Below are 21,910 nucleotides of genomic sequence, written 5' to 3'. Positions count from 1 at the left end.
ATCATGCCTTAAAGCCAGTATGCTAAATTGCCCAAGACATGCAGATACCATCTGGGAAAAAAATGGTGATAACCCTACTGAAGAGAATATTTATAAATAAATGCAATACAAATGAACAGTGACCTGGAGCAGTAGTCGGCTCTTCCCTAATTTGGATATACTAAAAACAGGTAAATATTGAATCTGTTCTTGTGTTTGCACATGAAGGACAGGACCATCTGTTTCTTTTGTCTTTCTTTCTTTTTAAAAATTTATTTAGCTGTGAATAATTAAATCTATGGCTTCATGTATGCTATGTGCTCTTATCACAGAGATAGACCCCTCCCCCTAATATTTTTTATTTCTATTCTCCAGGGGTGTATCTGACCCATTCATAATGGGTGTCCAACAGGGTGACTGGCTCCTTCTACTATGTGGCCTTCTGTCTCAGACATATATTTCCATTTAACAAACCACTCTAAAACGGTGATAATGGCAACACTGACTCAAAACTCTGTGGCTCATACTGCAGCTTCAGCCATTTTGCATCTCTACTGGGTGGGGTGGCCTAAAATGCACTCTTTGTCATACTGACCTGTGCACTTGTTGCACTACTTAAGCCTCAGCTGTGCATCTCAACTGTGCTCCCAGTGGATTCTTATCCTCCAGTAGCTAGACCTAAGAGTCTCGGGACATTCCAACAATGTCTCATTTTATAGTGAAAGAATATCACTAAGCCAGTGCAGATTCAACAGTGGTGGGGAAAGACTCTACTTGTAGATGGAAAGAGCCCCAAGGTCACATTGCAGTGGAATGAAAGGAATTAAATGCAGCCATCTTTGAAAAAGTCCACCACACCTACAGATTCAGAATTTTTTGAAAATCTAATAAAAGTCAAGTGAAAAAGAGTGATAAAATATAGCTGGGTGTGGTGGCACACACCTGTAATCCCAGCAACTTTTGAGACCCAGGCAGGAGGATTCTAAATTCAAGGTCAGCCTGGCAATTTAGCAAAACCCTGATCAAAATAAAAAATAAAAAGGGCTAGGGACATAGCTTGGTGGTAGAGCGCCCCTGGATTAATCCCCAGTACTACAGGAAAAAATAAAATAAATAAGGAGTAATAAAATATATTTAGTTCTTTACTTCTTTTAGTTTCCTGAAGATATAAGGTTTTTTGTTTGTTCCTTTAAAGGACTTCTATGATCCCTCCTATGTTTTTCTCTTATCACATATCCTTTGGAGAACAACAGCCTACTGATAAGAATTAACTTGTATTCTGCTGCTAATCAGAAAGGATTCTCTTGCCCAACCAATTTTCTTTTGTTTTGTTTTGTTTTGTTTTGGTATTAGGGATTGAACTCAGGGCCACTCAACCACTGAGCCACATCCCCAGCACAGTTTTGTATTTTATTTAGAGACAGGGACTCATTGAGTTGCTTAGCACCTCGATGTTGCTGAGGCTGGCTTTGAACTCATGATCCTCCTGCCTCAGCCTCCCGATCCCCTGGGATTACAACCATGCACCTCATCGCCCAGCCCCATCAGTTTTATACAAGGTGTGCCTTCCACAATACCAAGATATTGTAAACTTTTATTAACAGGGTAGTTTGTAAGCAGCCCTGAGCTGCTGCAGAAAACTGATTAGAGTTCTGCATATATGCTACCTTCTCTTACCTCACTCTTCAAGTGGGTTAGGTGAAATCTGCCAAGAGAGCATAGGTCATATATCAGTGCTGATATTTATAAATGGTAAAAAAGGAATGGCCTGTAAAGTGATTAGAATTTCTCTGAGCCCACCAATTCTCTTCGGGGACTGAAGGTAATAGCAACATTCTTGCTGATTAATGAAGCACCACTCTCATTGGATGGTTCTCACACAGAATCATCGTGTGCAGACTTCTGGTCTGCTGAGTGTGTGTGTCTCCACATGTTTATGGTGGTGGAATTTCCTTGCCCTTCTGCCAACAACCACAAAATAATCGGTAATGAGAAGTAATTAAGTATGGAGAGGAAGAAAACAAAGACATGAATTTCATGATACTCTCTTGCTTTGTATTATCAGTGACTTCATTGTTTCTCTTGGCAAATTTTTAATGCATCTGTGCTTGGCACAGGGGTGCAGACTGGGTAGAAAAGTATAGTAACAGCAACAGTGGTTTGAGATTTTTAGGTTACCCACCTCAAAAAAAAAAGAAAGAAAGAAATGGAAAGTTGCTTTTATTTTTAGTAAAATACCAAGTAAAGGTGATTTCTTTTTTTCATAAATTGTGAGCATAAATACCTGATAGGTTTGCATGGAGAACATCTGCATATTTGTCAATGTAACAAAGCTTAAAGCATTGTTATCTGTAACTATCATAGCCATAGAAAGTCAGCCTTTGAGAGTATAGACCAGGAATCAGGAAATCTGGCTTATGATCCCAGCTCTGCCTTTAATTAGCCAGGCTCTGGGTTGTCACTTACAAAATGAGAGTGTTGGGCTAGGTTGCCCCCCACCCAAGGTCATTCAGGGTAGAATGAGCACCAGGGTTGTTTCTCTTGATCTGTACCATACTCTTATTCCCTAATGGACCCCCTGACAGCAGGGTTATGGCCTATGACTAGATGATCTCTGAGGTCCTGGGACTTCCCGCTTTAGAATATTGTGATTCTCTGTTGTCTTGTATCTATGGATACAAAAACCATGCAGTTGGTGGTAAGAAGTAGATTGTGCTTTGTTTTCCTATGTAGTGACCTCCATCAATATTTCTTGGGTTTGAGCTGGTTGAAATCATGATGGGTCTTGGGAAGAATGTGCCCATGTAAGAGGACACCTTAGTAGAATTTGCAATTATTTACTTACCTTAGTTACAGAAAATGTCCAAATATAAATAGAGGCCTGTTCTACTCACTATCTACCCCAACATACACACCACCCCAGCCAGCTCCTTGCCAGATAAGTTAGATTTTTAAACCTTTATTTATTTATATTGTATATAAAAATAATTCATTCTATATAATTTGATTATTTTATCCTTTATATACCTGTTTTTGTTCAGGTTTGAATTGTGGAAGAGATATGATAAAGGAATATTTTGCTTGTGTAAAGTAACTTTGAAAATTCTCCAAAGGAATAATTTTTGATCTTGATCATTTCATATAATATTGTGGTAGCCAATTAAAACTCAAATTTGAAGAAAATAAAAATAATAATTTATTCAGTACTTACCATATACAAACCTGTTCTAAATGCTTTCCTTTTATTAATTGATTTAATCCTCACAAAACTGTTATGATCCCCTCTACACACATATACACACACTCTACAGAAGAGGCAACTAAGACTTGGGACTATCAAATAACTTGATAAAGGTTATACCACTAAAAAGCAGCAAAGCCAGATCCTACTTTAGGCAGTCTATCTTCAGAGCCCACTAATCACCATATTATATCTACTGAGGTCTCTTTTTAAAAAAGCATTGTATTAAAAGGAAAATCCTGGTTTAATACCAATGTATTCATTTGTGAAACACCTACTCTGTCAGGCTTTGTACTAAGCAATATCAATTTGGCTTCCTTATTTTCATATTCAAGCTATATTGAACTCTGAGTACCTCAAATTATACAAAAATCTGAGTAAATTCATGAACTCCTAACCCTTGATCTGTTGGTCTATTTGGTAAAGATATCTTGTTTTCATCCATTGCTTATGTGCAGAAACTATATTTGAATGCACAGTTTTTCCAAAATGTTAATGTGCTTTCTCATCTGCTTTTTTGGCATCTTGGAATGTCAGGAGACTGACTAGAAAGTCTGAGATGAGACAGTTTAATAGATCTTAAATCACAGCTCAGTGTTTATGATTAGGTCTTTGGCCTTGGACTTCTCTGAGCCTTCAAAATGTGATGGAGATAAAGACCCCTGATAGTGGGTTTGTCGTTCACACTCTATGAGCGCAGGGTCCCTGTTGTTTCTCTCTGTGCCTATGTTCAACCAACTTAGATCTCATCAGGGATTTATTGGGTGACTGAATCATGCAGTCTTTCCTCAGCAGAGCTGCTTGGATTTGAGTAGAAGTGGCCTCATGGTTACCATGATTCATCTGTGAACTACTGGTTAGCAGTTTAGGAAAAGAGAACTAAGAATCAACTAAAGTAGCTGTGTATAGACCTCTTCACAAGCCAGGCACTCTTTTAAGTGCTTCATGTGTATTATCATTTTTAACCTTAAAGAATTTTAGCCTGAAGTCAAATGAAAAAAATTTGTAGAGAAAGGTGTGGTAAAGGTAAATGTAAGGGTAGAGATTCTCATAAAAGACATCAAGGACATAGAACTTAATATCAATTTCAGGGTAGCACTGGTTGCCTACAAAAAGTTGAGAGAGCAAATACACACATCCTTTCTCATGTGCTAGGTGGAGAAATGACTTTAGATTCCTGAGGCTAACTAGAAATCTCCATTTAATTTCACTGGTTTTGGAAAACTTTTGATCATGTATACCCTGACCATTTGCTAGCCCACTCTCCCACACCCTCCCACACCCCTTCAAATATGTAAAACAAGCTGAACATCCACTGTATCCCTCCTTTTTATTTGGCCATCATTAGTCTTGTTTTAGGCATATCACATTTTATTAAGGTTATGTCATTTAAACTTGGTTTAGTGGGACATTTTAGGTTTGAATGTTTTGTTTTAATGACAGATCTGTCCTGCAATAACTGTAGGATACTTGTTGCCAAGGGACAAAGATGGACATGATCCAAGGTTTTAAGTTGAATATGTTTAACATTCTGTATTTTGCTGAGTTTAGGGAGCATTCCTGCTTGTTTTATGTTTCCACTTGCATTTTCTGCATTGAATCATTAAGCTAAAATTTAGTTCCCTCAGAGGGGAATGGAAAGAAATGTAAGATTACGGGGTTCTCAGCAAAACTGGTTAGGTCCTTTAATATTAACTGACTTATGGTAAATATGATTCATCTATGAAAATACTAGCTATAAATAGATGTTAACAGTGCTCAGTTGCAGAACAGCCAGGTTGTGCTTGCATGGCCAGATGAGGGGAAAAAATCCTATTGGGATTTTATTGGACTCTCAAAATAAAAATAAAAAAATGTTTCCTTTTATTGCCCTAGTCACCAACATTTGAAGACACTAAACTCAGCCAACTGCAGTAAACCTATCTGATGGCTAAAAAAGACAAATTGAAAATCAGATAACCTAATTTAGCAACTGGCTTTGTATCTTTTTATCCCATTTTCAGTAAAAATTCTTGAAACATTCCCTTTGTGGTATTTTTCCTTGTAGTGCATGGACAAAGCTTCCGACAAGGAAATGGAAAATGGGGATGTGCGATTCAGGTCCATATTCCCAAGGATTGTGAGTTTTAGGAAAAAGTCATAGAGTAAAAAGAAGCAAATATAAAGTGTCTAAAAATGGTTCTTTGTTGGGAGCTAAATTTCATCTCCCAGTAAATTCAGTTCATTTATCCTGATTTTGCCTTCAGAGCTGAATCAAGCAAAGCTACTCCTGTTGCTACAAGTGTAGTCCTTTAACGCAAAGGACTATTCTTTATTCTAGATGAGACATGAATTTTTTTTCATCCATTTCTCACACCACCTGGTTTCAGTCTCTCTCACCCCAATACATATATTTGATGATGTCCCTCAAGACCCACTCATTCTTCTGTAGGCTGGTGCTTTCTTAAATAAATGCATGGAGTTGGGCATGATTTCCCAGATGTTAAACACTACTAAAGCAGTAGATTGGTGATAGTATATACTTAAGGAAGATCTTAGCAGATCCTCTGATGTTGAATGTCAGTTGGAATTTTAAGTATTGTCCCAGAAATTTAATCGTGGACCTTAATGAAGACTTTTTCCAGTCTACCTTATCAGATGACTGCTTGTAATAATACCTGCTGATAAAATCAGCAGACAGGTAATTATTCACCCTATTTAGGATTCAGGAGACTTAAATAACTTTAGCTAATAAATTTTGGACCAGAGATGAAACGTAGGAATTCTGACTCTTCTTCCCCTCCATGCTCATGCTACACCAATTGACACTGACTTTGTCCATTTAACTGGAAGTTCTTTGGTTTCTTGTTCACAAACTGATATGGTCAAAGAAGTTGCTGGGCTTCTCTTTTTATTCTTTGCTGAATAAAAAGCCTGCTGATTAAGTCTAATAGAGCAGACTTACATCATGGCTTTTCTTAGCTATGTATTCTGAAGCAAGGACAAAAAGAAATATGAAAATCTCAGAGTATAAATAGCTGATTTATCTGAGTTTTCCATTACAAATCAGAGGCTCTTTAAAGATTCTTTTCTCATTTAAGGTTGAAACAGAGCTGAGAATGTTTTCCAGATTTTTGTGGAATAGAACAGAAAACAAAAATTATTTTCATATAGTCCAAGTTAGTTTTAAATGCAATACTCTCAGTCCTAGCTCAGAGCTCTGATTCTTTTAACAGTTTTCAAACTACATCACTCTACATATTTCTTCCAACTCTGGTTTTTCTTAAAAATATGGTTACATTGAGACAGTCATTTAATCTTTCTGTTCTCCTGTTTTTGTCCCTTGGGGCCAATTTTGTCTACTCCCCTCAGCCTATAACCAAGGTCAAATGAGGTTAATTGATGTACCTATGGTCACACCCAGAGCCAGCACTAGAACAGGGTCTCTGCTCACAGCTGCATTGCAGCTGCCATTGCAGTGCTCCTTGTTCACAGACTCTAGGCAGTCATGAATCCTATAAGATAAAAACGCATCATTCAGAGTACTCGAAGTTTCCCACAAACTTTGGTTGTCTCCTAGCGATCTTCCTCACCTTTTCAGTAATAGTAGGTCACCCTGTGTGCCTTTAAACCTTCTCTTGGATAATCCAACCCAGTGTAATAGGAACGTAGAGGTGAACAGTTTTGGAGGAGGTTAGGTTTTATCCCAATATGACAACACAACATCTTTCCTTCCTCCTATTTTATCTAAAGAAATGTTACAGGTTGCCTATTGCAGAGAAAATGTTGCCACTCAGAAAGCCCCTGGGCAGCACTAGATCTCTAAGCCACTTGTTCTCCTTTCCTAGCCTCCCAGGTGTACTCCATTATCTTCCTGTAACAAAACTTACTTCCAGTTCTCTAGTCTAAAGCATTTACACTTTCTCTTTTTAGGGGAAGAGAAGGAAACTAGTTCTTGTAAAGTTTCTGTTATGTTCTAGATAATGTGATTGATAGTTTCTATTCCTTGTGTGTTTTTTAAATTCAGACAGAGTTGGATTATTTTCTTCCTTTTGGAAAATGAATAAATAAACCTGAGGTGTTGAGAAACTCAGCAGCTTAGTGGTACAAATGCAGGTTCACGTCTAAATACAAATACTGAGAAATACTATAAACAATTTCCATTGTACAAAGTGCTTTGGGAGCATGAGAGGGAATAACCAAGTCTGCCAACGGGACCTGGTGAAGCCATCTCAAAGGTGAGCTGGTTCTTGGAGGATGAAAAATAGTTTCCAGATCGTATGTCCAGGAAAAAGGTGAAGGAAAAATACAATATATGGGGAATACCATAGTCCCCCTACAGCTAGAGTGCAGGAAGTGTTCAGTAGTGAAAGATGAGAATAGAAAGGAAACCATGAACTCAGATGAACTGCTCATCATTGGCCCTTTATAATAGAGAAGATGAAATAATACTAAGTGTTCAACAAATACTTGGGAAAAATTAAGTGGATCAAATATCTGCACATATTCTAGGATCAATTAGGCAACTTTAAAAGTCAAAATTTCAAAGAATATTTAATAACATGTATGAAAATGTATGAATTTGGAAAAATCATACTGATTTATCTATTACATTATTTTCATATTTTTGAGACCTTTTTCAGAAAAGAAAAAAGGATGAATTAGACAAAATCTTGAAAGTCATCAACAAGATAAGAAAAGGTTACCTTGGTATAGCAGCTGGTGTTATTGTCCATGGAGTAGGAGAAAAGAAGATCAAGGAAATTTCAATGTGGATAATATATGATACTATTAAGAATTTGTAAATTTTTCTAGGTGTGTTAATAGCATTGTATTTATGTGGAAGAATCCCCCTTTTACTTCTTTAGATGCAAAATGAAGTATTTAAATATGAAATGAAGTGCTGTCCTAGGTCATACTTTAAAAAATGCCAGAAAAAAATAAAAGAAAGGGATAGATGTGAAATAAGTATAGCAAAATATTGAGGGCTGTTGAAGATGATGGACTATGTTATATTCTATTTTTTGTACATTTGGAAATATTTATCATAAAAGATTTAAAAGGAAAAACCAGGGACACTTAGTATTATAAACATAAACATTTTAAGAACGAGTCTCCTTTTTTAAAATTTTGGATCTTTATTTAATCTAGCCTAGTGGAAATTAGAAGCACACTATCAATTTCTCATGAAGATCATCCCTGACATGAAAATAGAAACCTTACAATGACAAGTCAGTTAAGTTCAGATTCTCACATTTTTTAATATGTCAGACACTGTAGTACTTCTTTTTTGTTTGTTTGTTTATTTTGTTTTAATTAGTTACACATGACAGTACAATGATCTTGACATATCATACATTTGAATCAGATGGGGTATAATTCTCATTTTTCTGAGAATCACATTGGTCATGCAGTCACGTATATACATACAGCAAGGAATGAGTCTCTTAAAAAAAAAAAGTGAGGTGGAGTGGGGTTAGTGTGCAGGGATAAGGATATAGCTGAGTTGGTAGAATGCTTAACTAGAATATCAAGGGCCTAGGTTCAATCCCCAGTACCACAAAACAAAGAAGGCATCGGTGTTTGGTTGTTAGGCAGAGACAGCAAGCAATAAGAGTGAGCTGTGTCACAGGAGCCAAGAGAAAATGATTTCAAGGAGCAGAGAACTGCATTGACCTCATTTTAACAATATTGCAACTTCTTAGAACAGTTTTGGAACTCTGCTTTTGGAGTTGTCTGCTTTGAAATATTTCTTAGCCATGGCAAAGTCTGGTTCTTTGAAAGAAAATTTGATTTCTCACAATAGGGAAAAGTTCCTTGGAACCAAATCTAATGAATCAAGTTGGAGTTTGGGTCAACTAATACTATCTTTGGTCAAACAGACCAAATGTGATTCTAAAACAATGGGATAGCTTTGTTTTTGAAGGGGTTTTAAAGACATTTCCAAAATATTTCAGCCATGAAACTTTCAGAATATGCTTTATAAGGTAACTGACAAAATTACATACTTGGATTTATGATTCAGGCATTGGGGGTTTTTTGTCTGTTGGTTTTTAAAATTTTATTTTAATTTTTTTTTTTAGCTATACACGGACATGCTACCTTTATTTTTATGTGGTGTGGTGCTGAATGTGGAACCTAGTGTCTCACACAAGGCTTTTGTTTTTAATATTACATATCAAATCTTTGGTGCCCTGAAGCTTTCATCTGTTTTCTAGACTCCAAATGTAAGCAAAGCAGTAAGAAACAGCAGAATCTAGGTAGGAGAAAGAGTACAGACTCAGGAGCCAGCCTACTACATTACAGACCTGCTTCACTAGATACATGGTGTTAAGTTCAGGGTGAATCACTTCATTTCTTTCGGGCTTAATGTCTTAAGCCTTCCGGGGCGGGGGTGGTGGTTAGGTAGAGATCAGATGTTTAAAATGCTGTGCCCACTGCCTGGCACATGACTGGAACTCACAGCTCATCCTGGTAGAGATGCCCTAATGATACAATTTTATCTGTTGGTTCAGCAGACATGCCTTCCCTCCTGGGACATCAAATGAGATAAGAAGATAACTAATAGATTTTTGCCTTTTAGCATCATGAGAAGAGTACATTACTCACCAGTAGTAAGGAATTCTTTTAGTCAATGCTAAACACGTATTTTAAGAGTGTGTGTTATTTTGTGCCTAATAGAGATGAAGATTGGAAAACTGAAGAAATTAGCTTTGGCCAAGAACTGGTGCCTGTTGTTCAACAGAGAAGTGGTTAGAACTATGATCCTGCCAATTTGGAAGAGTTTGACATGAAGTAACTTTTGGGCCAAACTGGCCAAAACTATTCTAGACAACATGAGAAAGGCTTGAAAGCCATATGCTCACCCAGGCTCTCACTGGTCTATCTCTTCCACCAAGTGAGACATTTTAAATCCTCTAACATAGCAGCAACACAAAACTTACTGTCTGCAGGCATCATGCTAAGACATTTTATATCACTGTTTCCGTTGGTACAACAGCACTATGAGACAGATACGATGATTAATCTATACTTTATGGGCTAGAGTAACCTAAACTTAAAGAGGTTAAGTCATCTGCCCCAAGCCATAGACCTGGTAAATGGCAGAGCAGGAATTCTTACTGGCTTCACAGCCCACCCAAGTTTACTTTCCATTGCCTGAATTCTTTCTCCTTAGGAAGGCTCAGTGTATAGCTGGGAGACACATGTCCTCAGTCATTGTTAAGGTTTTGACTACATCAGCAAAAATTGAGGCAGCTAGTATCTTATCACCTGCATTGTGAAGTAATAATACCAGAACAGAGAAGAAGAAGCAAGGAGGGAGAAAAATGCCTCAGTTTATCTGAAATTAAGGCACGATGTGAATAAATTCAAACTCTTCCACAGCTTTCCAATATCCAGCTCATTCTAGGCAAGGAAACAAGTTTTAATAAAGTAGGAGGTCTACTTAGGTCAAAAATCATGAAGGATCAAGGAAATGGCATGCAGCAGGGTGAGCTCTTGCTGTAGGTAGCGTGCCTCCAGCTGCACTCTGTACACTTGGGTCAAGTCCTGGCTTCTTCAAATTGTTACAAGTCTTCTCCTCAAGTCCTCCTTTAAGAATGGTTCAGGGAAGGAACCAAGACTTTTTCAAAGTCCCATTTAACCCTACAGGAAGATAACTCTCCCTGGGTTCTTCAATGAGAGGATAGAGTTTACCCAGACCCCTTCCCAACTCTGTTGAAGAGACCTGGGTCTCAGACAGAGTTCATGGTACTGGGGATAGATCAAGCTTAGGGTTTCTGCCCATCCTTTGTTAGAAAGCACTCAGGGTGGCCAAGAGTGCCTGTTGACCAAAGAGGGTGGCTGCTGCTAGGAGCTGTAAGTAAATAAATGAATGTCAGAAGCTTACAATTATGGGGGGAAACAAAGAATCATTACTCTCCCTTGAGCCTGTCGCTTTGGATGTTTTGGGTAATGGTTGTGAAGGGTTTACACACAGACTAAACTAAGCTCTTTGTGTTCTTTGCAAGGTAGAGAGCTTGCCAAGTCAATTTCAGCATGCAAAACACAGACAATTATTCTTTTGGCATTTAGGGGCCACCCCTGTTTTTGCTTGGGGTGGCGCGGGTAGCCTGTTGACAGAGGAAGGCTTTATAAGGAAAGAGAAGGAAACTGTATCCCCATGTTTCTTTTAAAAAGAAATCCCTCTGTCGAGGCCCTCATGTCTCTACTTCTTATGCTAAACCTCTTGTCATGGAGCCAAGAGGCTGAGAAGTGCCACACACACTTGGTGTCCATAGCATGTGACTCACTCATGGCTGTTTTCATATCCTCTGCCTAGCAGCTTACTATGGAAGTGTGTATTTCTTCTGCAAATATCTCCATATAGATGATTGGTGGGTGTATTTCTAGAGATAACCAATGAAAAGACAGTTCTTGAGAGTATGGTCTTGTCCATTAGATAATATAATGGTTCACAGCCTATGAACCCAGAACCCCTGGGAGCTTTCAGAGTTGACAAGGGGGCCCTATATCCTCATACCGAAAGTATTGTGAGAAACAGTATGCTGATGCTAGGCCAAAAAGAAACTTTAGGCTATTTCCCAAAATTTTATGTTGATGTATTTGTATCACTCTATTTGTTTTTAATAAGCTAAATTTAAATAGAACCCTCCATAATGGGAAACTGGCTTCTTGCTTAAATATTTAAATGTACTGAGGTTTTGTCCTTCAGCTCTGTCTAAAAGGTCAGTATTTTTATTCGTTTGTTTTTGGTAGTGCTAGGAATTGAACACAAAGTCTCACACATGCTAGGCAAGGAAGGCTGTACAACTGAGCCCCATTTCCAGCCCATAAAAAGTAAGTCGCATAGCGTGGTTCAGTTCTCCACCTGGAGAAGCCAGGAATATATGATTGTCTATACTTCTACCTCTTCCTTTCTTAGTTAGCTGCATCACTCTCAGTGCCTTTTATCAAGATCAGTTGATAGAGAAAAAACAGCCCTGTAACAACCTTAGACTTCTCAATGCACTAACGTGGCCGAATTTCAAAGGATTCAATGTCTGCCTAAGAGATACAAAGAAGTTCATGGTACTTATTACATAATTTCCTAAACAAAAAGAAATAGAACCTGAAAGGTCATTAGAGTTGCACAATAAAATATTAATAGTGGTTCTTTGTGTTTCTAGGGCTAAAGTATAATTTTAACTTTAGTAATTTTAAGTTTTAAGATTTGGAATAAGACTTATTTCATATGTAGAAATAATTCATTCTTTTGGTATTGCTAATCTTTCCCTTAAAACCAGTCACAAGGATTACCAAGGGCATTTCTAATCATCAGTGTATGTATATGTATGTGTTAAGAGGGGAATGTTTGGCTGAGTTGTTATGTTGCTATTTTTTAAGTTTATAAATATTATCAAGTATGTCATTAATTATATCTTGAATAACCTTTAATTTTCCAATTAAAAGTACATCTCTATCTTTGATTTTTTTTTTTTTTTTGGCTAGCTACTTAGGAAGATTGTAGATAAGGTCATTTTAAGGTGTTAGTCACTTTGAGCCATCAAGTTAGAAAACAAAAGCACACAAGGAACCACCTACAGATAAGCCAGCTGCAGATAAGACTTTTTCCACATTTACTTTTTATCTCTATTTTCTTTTGCCACTGGCTCAGGTTTCCCTGTGCCCCATGACATTACATTAGAAATAGAAAAGGAAGAAAATTATATCAGAATTTCTCTTGGATATTAGAAACCTTTACAGTATCTCATTTAATCCTCATAAAAATGCTGTGATGGATGCCTGCTTATTCTCATTTTTACAGGTGGGAAAAACAGAATTATAAAAGTTAAGTAACTTGCCCAAGGTCACAAAGTTAATAAGTGTCTAGGACATGGCTCACTTGTCCTGTTATTGAGATTTTTTTTTTTTTTTAACTTCTCTGTCTTATCTTCTATTTTCACTATTATATCTTGGTGACCTTCCTCACCTTTTAGCTACAAAATGCTATTCATGAATAGAACAATTGAAACTTAAAATGTGCTGTTCTCAGTAGGAAGGGGCACCAAACTATATGAATATTTCTCCCTGCTTATCATTCCCAATATTCAGTTCCAGAGACAGAAAGAAGAATTGGGGCAGACTCACATCATTCAGTACATTTGCAGACAGCTGCATTGTAAATTCTTTGTTTTCATGTTTTCCTTTTTGCTTCTTGCTTATTGAATATGTTGATAAAGACTTCCGTGAATATTCAAAACAGAGCTGTGTATTTGGCTCAGGATTAAAAAGAAAGAAAAAGAACTCATTACAAAGACAGTAGTGACCCTAGGGAGAAGGACTGTCACCCAGGGATTATTGGGTTTAACTCTGACCTTAGAATAACTCAAAACTTGTTAGTAGGGATCCAAGACTCTGCTTGGTTTGGCCACAGTTTCACCTTCTTCTCTTTCAGCTCCAAATGTGCTGGCCTTCTGTTGGTCTCTTAGAGCCATCATTCTCCCTCCCATCCCCAGCCCATTGCCCATGCTGTGCACTCTGCTTAGGCCTCTTCCCTCTGCTCTTCACCCAGTTAATACCTCCCACTCAGTCCCCAGCCCTCAGCTTTAGTGACAGTATCTTAAGAAGTCCTCTCTGACTTCATAACCCCATTGTACACTCATAACAGTGCCACGCTTCCTTATGCTGGTAAATACGGTAGCAGTTTTACTTATGTGTATATTATTACCTAAAGAACTACTTCCTCCACTAAACTGTTAGCTCCGTGTATATCGGACAGTCTCTTTGTTCAGAGTATGTCTCTGGTGCTTTGTACATGATCCATATTCTGACGAATGAAATTAAATGAGTTTGCCTTGAATACCATCTAATGAATTAATTTTGTTCTAGTCCAGTCTCCTAGGTCAAAATCACATGAACATGGCCCAAAAGAGGTCATGTATTTACAGAGCTGTTGCATATCAAATTGAGAGATGGAAAGTAGCAGTGAAGCAAGTGCTTGTTTGGCACCGTTGCTGCCTCACCGTCTCCCCCTCAACATACACACAGCCCCCACAGTGTTGAACTTGGCCACATGGCGATCTTTTTCCTGGTGCATTGAGTGACTAATCGGCCCAACAGTTGCCCTTAGATCAGGGTTCAGAGGCATTCTCTTAAAGAGCCAAATAGTAAATATTTTAGGTTTTGTAGGCTATACAGTTTCTGCCACAACTACTCATCTCCGTCTTGCCAGCTTGAAACCATATAACGATACACAAGCGAGCAGCAGTGGCTGTGTTCCAGAAAAACTTTATGTACCAAAAAAACAGCCGTATTTTGCTGACCCCTGCTTTAGGTGATGTTATAAAGTAATAGTGAGGCAACCTATGAACGTGACCTAGGGCCAACTTTGAAACTGCTAACTAAATATATTGGTTTGGCACAGATATCACCAGGGGCTAGGAGAGTCCTGATGTTACACAGGCCAGATATAATTTCTTCTTTGATTTAATAAGAAGAATAAGGGTCAGTTTCTATTTGAGCTCTCATAGTATTTGAACCCAAAGTTGTGTCCTAAATCAAACTAGTGAAGTTTCGGTGGGGTTATTTTGGCTTTAGCTAAATGTCTAAAATGTTTTATAATGAGCAAATTATAGTATTACACATACTGTAGAATTCAAACATTTTCCTCAGCTGTTCTTCAGCAGTCATTTTGTCTTTTAAAGTCCAAGAAACAAAAGAATTTTCTGGCTGATCCTACCCCCAGCCCAGAAATTTCCAACTCTTAGAACCAGTATAAAGAATTCCAGATCCGTGTGGAGTTCATTCATGGTTGGCTTAGTCATTGTGGAATAGAAGCCACATGGAATGGATCATTTACATTCTCCATTTATTAAAACATTTGGTGCTAGGAAACACTAAGCTACAATTCTTATAGTACAGCTTTTAAACTCACACAAAGGGAAAGAGCTATGGAGGGGGCGTAGGTTTCCTATTTCTACTCCAGATTCCCTTAGAATATCTGTGGCTTATAATTTTTGAGTGGAGAAGGGGAAAAACCAGAAACCCTCAGGTTTACTATTAAGTTGCTCTTGAATGTTCCTAAAAGGAAGCACAAGACAATATGTCATATGGATTATATTTGAATTGTTTGAGAACACTTTTAATCTTCATATTTTGGATTATTTTTCTGATCTATAGTGGAAAAGAGAATTCCATTGCTTTATTCCCTTAAAATGGGCAATAGATTATAGATAGTTTTGGAAAGAATCCAGAATAGCATCTTATTGATTTGTTTTTTGTCACTAAACTGAGTGGTCTTCCAAGGACCACTGCTTTCCCCTTTTAAGTGCCAGCAGTTTTTTAAAATAATCATTTTTTAAATTTTTTATTCAGTTTTTTATCAGTGCATTTAATAACCTTTTTGATGAAAATATTTTTAAGATAATCAATACTTTCTTGTATTAAGGACAGTGTTATTTAGAGCATTTTCAGTATTAATAATATCTTTTTATATTTTGTTTTCTACCTCCTCTGTGCCAGGTTATAACTAGGCATTGTCTGTTGGCTCCTCTCACCTGCCCCTACCTACTACCCAATTTCTAGTTTTAGCTTCTACTGTACCATGGACCAAGAAATCAGATAAATAGCAAGGTTCTATTATGTGAAGTACTGGTTTTAGAACAGAAGTTTTGAAGGAGCTATTTTATGTACAGATACCTTTTCATCCTTTTATCTGGGTTAGAGTTATATGAAAATTGTGTCTCAGAAAGGTACCAGTTAATCTGTGTTTATTTCATTACACATGGAGCATTTTACTTTGAATGGAATTCTAAATCTGCATTTTTATCTAACCAGTCTTTTTTTAATTTATTTTTTATTTTTTGGTACCAGGAATTGAACCCAGGAGTGCTTAACCACTGAGCCACATCCCCAGCCCTTTTTATTTTTTATTTCAAAACTGGGTTTCATTAAGTTTCTTAGGCCCTCACTGAGGCTAAAGATTCTTCTGCCTCCCTCTCCCAAGCTGCTGGTATTACAGGCAGTAAGCTACTATGCCTGGCTCTAACCAATCTTTTCTAAGATGATTTTATTGGTGGGAATTGGGCCTATTGTCCTATTGTACAAGCTCATTATGAAGGCTGATCTCACTTATCCATTTAGTAACTGTGAGGTGCAAATTGGTCTTCTATTTTGTAGGTAAAGAAATTGAGGCTCAGAGAGTAAAGCACATGTAGCAGAGCTGGATTTTGAGTCTAAGTCACCTAATTGCATAGCCCAGATATTCTCCAGAACTCCATTCGGCCTCTAAGAGGGAAAAACAGATTCATGCCAGATACACTTGGGGCCAATCAATATTTCTCATTATAATCCAGCCACCCTGTGAGAGAGGTATCCCAGTTCACACACAGACAAGTGACATTAGATCACCTAATGATGGCCACACATCAGTAGGAACTCAAACCTCTAGTTGGCTCTCCGTTTCTCTATGTCTCCATTTCCTCGTCATAAAATAAGAATAATAATGGCACCAAATCTCTTAAGATTATTGTAAGGACAAAATGAGATAATCCTTGTAAAGTGCTTAGCACCATGCCTGGCACATAATAAGCTCTCAATAAATGTTAGCTATGGTTAATACAGTACAGCAAAGGTAAAGTTATTTCAGATAGAAAAATCTTGCTATTCCACTACCATCTATTGGACTCTTAAAAGATTCTGTGTTATTAATGGCAAACAAAAGGGTATCTCTGTCACTTAAAACAGAGAGTTAGATCGAGTGCTAGGTAATTTGTCCTTCATCACCTAAGTGATTACACAAGTGGTTTCAAGGCCCCTTCCAGTTCTATGACTGTGTTATCCTAGCCATGGAGTGCTGTTTTTCCTATTAAGAAATCTTAGGGCAGAACTCTCAAGTCCACTCTACAGTATAATGAAGTGGTATGCTGTCACAGAGGATGAAACAGAGTATATAAGCAAAACTCAGCAAAGACTTTGATTTTCAGAGTTGTGAATGACAAGGAGTATAAACAGTGAAGCCTTTGTATCTCATAGAAAAATAAGATACCTACAATATTTGAAAAGTTGGAGACAAAGTCCAGTTAACTGATTTAATAGCAAAGGCATTTAAGAAAATATTTGTTTTATGGTAGGCGCCAGAGGATAATAGAATACAAGTAATTATTAAACCGGAATATAGTGCCCTGAGTTGAATCAGGAAGTCAGTTCCACAGAATAGTTCCCAGCAATGCTTGAGGATTCTAACAATATATACAGCCCCAGCCAGACACTTGTTAAAGACTGAAAATTTTTGTTTAAATCCTATTGCCATAGAGTTCTGTTAGTCTTGTCTGTCTGACTCACTGGTGATTGTAAAATCACATCCTAAAGCCCTGATGGTCAAGATCCTCGATACCATTGTGTGGAAATGGTCAGTTTCACATAGGATATGGTTAAGTACCTTCCCACTAGTGTATGTTAGAGAGTATTAAGATGCTATTTCCAATGGCCTGTCCTCATTGTCACCACTTATGGGAAACTTCAGCACCTCGCCCTCCAGGAAACTCCATCCCACCCAACCCCTGGATGAAATGTTTCTTCTCTGACCTCCTATAAATCACATGCAGGCCTCTAACATGCTGCTTACCTCCATGTGCTGTGGATTTTTAACCCACTTCACTCCTACTTCAGAGTTGCTCAGCATACATCAGAGTAAATTTTCATTGACTAATAGACTGAAAGAGCATGTTTTCAAGCTTCCAGTTTCAGATGGGCCCTTATTATCAAAAACAGTTGTATTCATTCCTTATGTTTTCTTTTCCACTCTACCTCATGCCCTCCCTTTCACTATTCCTGACTACTTCTGCCCCGTACAAATAATCATTCCTCTTCAGTACTTCCCACTCTCTATCCCAACACCTCTTTTCTTCTTTACATATTTCTTTCCTCTCCCTGGTCTTTGGAGAGTGCCCCTCTTTGGGTCCAAGCCTGTTCCCTGTATCTGAGCTTTGGATCATAGGCATTCTCTGGAATCTTGACCCATCAAATACTTCCTTTCCCCTTGCAGCTGTAGCTTCTCTCACTACTGGTTCTTTTTTTGTAACTCTATAACATGCCCAATCATTCCATTTTCTAATAAAAATCTGCATTTTCACAGCACCCCGCCAATTGCCCACCTTCACAGTGCCCCAACTCATTATATCCATCTCCTAACTTCCCACCTACTACTTAATAGTCCAGCTTCTGTCATAATTGCCAATCCAAGAAACTCCTCGTAGTCTTCACATTTCTGTCCAGGCCTCTAACCCAATTCAGTAGTGTCCTCTTTCTCCCAGCTATCACAGGCCAGAAATCAGGGTGACTTTTTCTACCTCCCTTTCTCTTATTTAACATATTTCTGTATAAGAATAAATATATTGTGTTTATGTAAGTTTTAATTTTTATCTAGTATACAACAAAAATGATGTCTAAAGTGGAGGAATGATTTAAATATTCTTTGGTGCATTCTGATTTACAAATGAATTTTTGGTACAAGCAAAGGACCAAGTCAGTGAAAAAAGTATGGAAAATAGAAGAGAAATGAATGAACCACATGCATTGTATGTGGAGGAACCTATTAAGAATTCCCATTTCCACACATTTTAAGCACTAACAGAAAGTATCTTGTTGAGGAAAGGCCACCTCAATCAAGATTTGGAGCCAGAATGTTCTGGTTTTTCACAAATAATGTGACTTTTTTTGGAAATGTTAATATAAATTTTATGTGTTTTCATATACATGTATATAGATATGTATATATAATTCTCATGTTTCTGTACGGTTATGTCATCAGAAGTCTTTTAAGGAGCAAAACAATGCTTTTAATCACTTCTTCAATTTCATATATAATTGGAATTTTTCCCCCCAGGGCCTCCTAGAAATTTCTGCACAGTGGTTCATCCCTCATATTGGAAGCTAAGCTACCCATAGTTTTCTTATTGCTCCTTCTTCCTTCTACAAAACTGAGCCATCTGCCCCCTAAATCTCATTAGTCCCAATACTTTGGACTTTTCTTTTTTTATTTCTTATTTTCATTTTTTGAAGTAGGCTGGAAGTTTAGTTTGAAATTAAAAGAATAAATAGAAAGTAAAGAGGGAACTAAGCGGCTACCTAGAGTCTGATTTTACTATCCTTTCTGAGTAGAGCCAAGTAGATACAGAACTAGGGCAGCAGAAGACTGACATAGCTCTCAGTCCTACCCTTCAGAAACTTGCAGAGAAAGTGAGCCCACAAGAACTATGATATGTTTTATGTATCACAGAAGAGTAGGAGGTATCCAAGAGGGAAATGGTCACTGGGGTCTACAATAATTAGAATTAGATAGCATTTCAGAAAATCCTTAAGTGAAGTTTGATTTGAATTCTGGTGCTCGTGCAAAAGAAGAGAGTTGAGGACACAGTGGGCAGTATGAGGCATGGAGCATGAGCCAGCAGTGCTTGTCAGAGAACTTCACAGTAGATTATGGGGCTAGAGCTTGGGAGACCAGTGGTGTGGTGGAGGAGGCAGAGGAGGGATCATGGGAGAAATCAGAATGAACTGGAGACAGAACCATCCTGAATCTTATGGCAAGTTAAGGAGTTTCAACTTATGCTTAGTCAGCCAAAGCTATTATATATTTCTAAGCAAGTTCTCTTATCTGTAAAATAGAAATAATGAGCTCTGCATTATTATATTATTGTGAGTAAAAATCTAGCTAATTGTTATGACTTGATAAATACTTCTGTGCTTTTTAAATCCGGTTAATTTTTAAAATAGATTATAAATCTAACAGGATTAGAAACATATTAGGATACAATTGTAATTTTAAAAAGTATCACTGTATAAGTTTTCAGGCATTTTTCATTTCTCTCAAACCTTAAATAGTTTATGTTCTACATAAATATTAAAGAAAAAGAGGAATTAAGTTATTTAATTTTTCTAGTTCTAATTCATTATATGAGTATCATCAATTTTCTCGACTTTCCTGGTTTTCCACATATAAAATTTCTTTTGCAATCTGATAAATTTAGCAATCTGTAGATCAAACTGCTACAGTCATTAGAGGCAAAATAATAAAGATACTTTCTAAAAGACTTCAAAAGAGCAATGGCAACTTCCCAGTAAGTTATCAAATTAGCTCCCAGAAGGTATTGGATATTTGTGTAGAGAACAATTAAAGGAAAGGATTGTACTTTACAGTAACCCAATAATAAAATTGGGTGTGGTTCTCTGGCTCAGACCCTAAGCTCATTTAGTGTGATAGGAATGAGACTCAGATCTCTAGCTCCCAGGAGTACAGTTGAGATAACATTGTGGACATACCTCTGTTGCTCTCATAGAAAGAAACATGGAAGCTATGCCTAGTAATTTCTCATCTTTTCTCTTTTCCTGCCTCCTTCATCAATTAGTTGTCTTTAGTATGCACAGCCTTATACCTCTCAGTGTTATTAATTATTGGCTCCACCATGACCTGCATTAAGTTCAGCATCCAAAAAAAAAAAAAGTAGTGACTCCACCTCCCATTACCAGAGGGAAGTCAAATAAAATCAATAAAGGTTTCTGTTTTTCTAGCTAGTCATATTTGCACATTTGGTTTTAATTATTTCTTCTCAACAATGTTATGAGGTAGGCTTTAAAGATTGCCATTTTACAGATGAGAAGACTAAGGTTCTAAGAAGTCAAGTGGAAGAACTTGGATGTCCATCCAAAGACTGTGACTCCAGCCCAGCCCTCCTCCCACAGCTCCTTCTCAGTTAGGTATCCCAGGAGTTATTCACTACCCAAAGGTGAAAAATCAAGGATTTTGAATACTTGAAGCAACATTCCTGAGCAAGAATATAAAATCCCCTGGGGCTGCCCCAGGTTACAGTGTGAAGTGAAATCTTCTTCTCCTCCTCCTCACCTCCTGCAGGTCTTCTTGCCTCAATCACTTTTTAGCCCTTGTCTAGCCTCCCTCCTGCCATCATGTTTCTGCCTCCTTAGTTCTTAGCTTGCCCTCTCAACTGGGGGAGTCAGTGTACTGGATGGAGGGGAGGTCGCTTTCACTTTCAGGGCTATTGTTCATGCTTCCTTTTAGATGATGTAGTAGTTTCTGTTTTTCATTTTCTGTTTACTTACCGTCTGAATCCATGTCAGTTTATGTGCCCTTGGCTCTGAACCATCGTTTATATATTTTCATGTTGTTAATATTTTTAATTGGTGTTTTTAAAGTAAATGTACTCTATGTGTTTGGCAGACCAACAAAGTAGAATGTAAAAAGAGTCCATTTTTTAAAGTAACCATATAAGGTGAAAAGTCGCTTTTTGCGTGGGTGCGTGCGTGCATGTGTACAGATTGCAGGTTTTATCAGGCATGATATTCGTTAATATTTATTATAACAGTTTACAGTGTGGCCCCTTGAATCCCTCTGGACTGCATAGCCCAGATGACGTAACCTTGGAAAATGCAATAAATCTAAAGTTGAAACCACTTCTAATGGGAAGTTTCTTTAAAGTTGTAAAGCTAAATTGCCTCTTCCAGGATGAGAGAAGTGGTGTGGAGAATGCTCCAGGGGATCCGGATATGCCTTTTGTGGGTGTTGTCCCCTGCTGTGGAATGCTGGGTTGTGGGTTGGATTATTTTGTTTAAAGTCCTCTGAGTATTTCTTTGTCCCAGTACTCCATGGCCTGGAAGACCCCCATGTATACATTAAAATATAACCCTCGATCCACTTTTTATGCATCCAAAAAGACT

At 37.6% G+C, this 21,910-nt stretch overlaps 2 protein-coding genes across 5 annotated transcripts in view; one reads left to right on the top strand and one right to left on the bottom strand.

The window, feature by feature from the left end:
- Positions 1-21,910, top strand: part of Cmss1 (cms1 ribosomal small subunit homolog) — a 319,308-nt gene that overhangs the window by 107,585 nt on the left and 189,813 nt on the right. The window lies entirely within an intron of this gene.
- Filip1l (filamin A interacting protein 1 like) overlaps positions 1-21,910 on the bottom strand; it is a 262,508-nt gene that overhangs the window by 104,144 nt on the left and 136,454 nt on the right. Inside the window, exon 1 of one of the 4 annotated variants that reach the window (XM_076868980.2) lies at positions 13,331-13,408. The exons of the other annotated variants lie outside the window; for them this stretch is intronic. The gene's annotated coding sequence lies outside the window, so the exon portion shown is untranslated. Of the gene's footprint in view, positions 1-13,330; positions 13,409-21,910 lie in introns of those variants that run through there. 4 annotated transcript variants of the gene reach the window in all.

The sequence above is a fragment of the Callospermophilus lateralis genome, chromosome 10 (assembly GCF_048772815.1).
Source record: "Callospermophilus lateralis isolate mCalLat2 chromosome 10, mCalLat2.hap1, whole genome shotgun sequence".
Lineage (NCBI taxonomy): Eukaryota > Metazoa > Chordata > Mammalia > Rodentia > Sciuridae > Callospermophilus > Callospermophilus lateralis.
This window is presented reverse-complemented; position numbering and strand designations above follow the sequence as displayed.